The sequence below is a fragment of the Arachis stenosperma genome, chromosome 9 (assembly GCF_014773155.1).
Source record: "Arachis stenosperma cultivar V10309 chromosome 9, arast.V10309.gnm1.PFL2, whole genome shotgun sequence".
Lineage (NCBI taxonomy): Eukaryota > Viridiplantae > Streptophyta > Magnoliopsida > Fabales > Fabaceae > Arachis > Arachis stenosperma.
The window spans coordinates 120,018,585-120,021,228 of NC_080385.1; the positions used below are offsets into that span (position 1 = coordinate 120,018,585).

Sequence of the window (2,644 nt, forward strand, 5' to 3'; positions counted from 1 at the left end):
TTCAGCGCCAGCTCTCCTCAGGGTGTATTCCTGGCGTTTAAACGCCAGGATGCTGCTTCTTACTGGCGTTCAACGCCAGATCCATGCTCTGTTCTGGCGTTGAACACCAACCAGATGCTCCTTACTGGCGTTTAAATGCCAGTAAGCCCTTCCTCTAGGGTGTTCTTTTTCTTCTGCTGTTTTTGATTCTATTTTTAATTTTTGTATTTATTTCGTGACTCCACATGATCATGAACCTAATAAAACATAAAAGAATAATAAAAGAGAAAATAAAATTAGATAAATAAAAATTGGGTTGCCTCCTAATAAGCACTTATTTAATGTCAATAGCTTGACAGTGGGCTCTCATGGAGCCTCACAGGTGATCAGGTCAATGTTGTAGACTCCCAACACCAAACTTAGAGTTTGGATGTGGGAATTCAACACCAAACTTAGAGTTTGATTGTGGGGGCTTTGTTTGACTCTGTATTGAGAGAAGCTTTTCATGCTTCCTCTCCATGGTTGCAGAGGAATATCCTTGAGTTTTAAACACAAGGTAGTCCCCATTCAATTGAAGGACTAGCTCTCCTCTGTCAACATCAATTACAGCTCCTACTGTGGCTAGGAAGGGTCTTCCAAGGATGATGCATTCATCCTTGTCCTTCCTAGTGTCTAAGATTATGAAATCAACAGGGATGTAAAGGCCTTCAACCTTCACTAACACGTCCTCTACCAATCCATAAACTTGTCTTACTGACTTGTCTGCCATTTGTAATGAGAATATGGCAGGCTGTACCTCAATGATCCCTAGCTTCTCCATTACAGAGAGTGGCATAAAATTTATGCCTGACCCTAGGTCACACAGAGCCTCCTCAAAGGTCATGGTGCCTATAGTACAGGGTATTAAGAATTTGCCAGGATCTTGTCTCTTTTGAGGTAAAGTTTGCTGAACCCATGTATCTAGTTCACTAATGAGCAATGGAGGTTCACCTTCCCAAGTCTCATTACCAAACAATTTGGCATTCAGTTTCATGATGGCTCCTAGATATTTAGCAACTTGCTCTCCAGTTACATTTTCATTCTCTTCAGAGGAAGAATAGTCTTCAGAGCTCATGAATGGCAGAAGGAGGGTTAATGGGATCTCTATAGTCTATATATGACCTTCAGATCCCTTTGGGTCCTTAATAGGGAGCTCCTTCTTGCTTGAGAGACGTCCCATGAGGTCTTCCTTATTGGGTTTCACGTCTTCTCCTTCCTCCCTAGGTTCGGCCATGTTGATTATGTCTATGGCCTTGCACTCTCTTTTTGGATTCTCTTTAGTATTGCTTGGGAGAGTACTAGGAGGAGTTTCAGTGACTTTCTTACTCAGCTGGCCTACTTGTGCCTCCAAATTTCTGATGGAGGACCTTGTTTAACTCATGAAACTTAAAGTGGCCTTAGACAAATCAGAGACTATGTTTGCTAAGTTAGAGGTGCTCTGCTCAGAATTCTCTGTCTGTTGCTGAGAAGATGATGGAAAAGGCTTGCTATTGTTGAGCCTATTTCTTCCACCATTATTAAAGCCTTGTTGAGGCTTTTGTTGATCCTTTCATGAGAAATTTGGATGATTTCTCCATGATGAATTATAGGTGTTTCCATAAGGTTCACCCATGTAATTTACCTCTGCCATTGCAGGGTTCTCAGGATCATAAGCTTCTTCTTCAGAAGATCCCTCTTTAGTACTGTTGGATGTATTTTGCCATCCATTCAGACTTTGAGAGATCATGTTGACTTGCTGAGTCAACATTTTGTTCTGAGCCAATATGGCATTCAAAGCATCAATTTCAAGAACTCCCTTCCTCTGAGGCATCTCATTACTCACAGAATTCCTCTCAGAAGTGTACATGAATTGGTTATTTGTAACCATGTCAATGAGTTCTTGAGCTTCTGCAGGTATTTTCTTTAGGTGAATGGATCCACCTGCAGAATGGTCCAGTGACATCTTAGAGAACTCAGATAGACCATAATAGAATATATCCAGAATAGTCCACTTTGAAATTATGTCAGAAGGACACCTTTTAGTCATCTCCTTGTACCTTTCCCAAGCTTCATAGAGGGATTCACCATCTTTTTGTTTGAAAGTCTGAACATCCACTCTAAGCTCGCTCATCTTTTGAGGAGGAAAGAACTTAGCCAAGAAGGCCGCGACCAGCTTATCCCATGAGTCCAGGCTATCTTTAGGCTGTGAGTCCAACCATGTTCTAGCTCTGTCTCTTACAGCAAAAGGAAAAAGCATGAGCCTGTAGAATTCAGGATCTACTCCATTAGTCTTAACAGTCTCACAGATCTGCAAGAACTCAGTTAAAAACTGGTAGGGATCTTCTGATGGAAGTCCATGAAACTTACAGTTCTGTTGCATTAGAGCAACTAGTTGAGGTTTCAGCTCAAAATTGTTTGCTCCAATGGCAGGGATTGAGATGCTTCTTCCATCAAACTTGGAAGTAGGTGTGGTATAATCACCAAGCATCCTCCTTGCATTATTATTTTCGGTTGCCATCTCTTCTTCCTTTTCGAAAATTTCTGTAAGGTTGTCTCTGGATTGTTATAATTTAGCTTCTCTTAGTTTCCTCTTCAGAGTCCTTTCATGTTCAGGATCTGCTTCAATAAGAATATTCTTGTCCTTGCT

The 2,644-nt window shown here is 41.2% G+C and overlaps 1 non-coding gene across 1 annotated transcript; it reads left to right on the forward strand.

Annotated features, from left to right (window-relative positions):
- The first annotated feature begins 2,013 nt into the window (after positions 1–2,013).
- On the forward strand, positions 2,014–2,122 carry LOC130953612 (small nucleolar RNA R71). The gene has a single exon (XR_009075775.1). It is a non-coding gene; the product is annotated as a small nucleolar RNA R71 (small nucleolar RNA).
- The last annotated feature ends 522 nt before the right edge of the window (positions 2,123–2,644 follow it).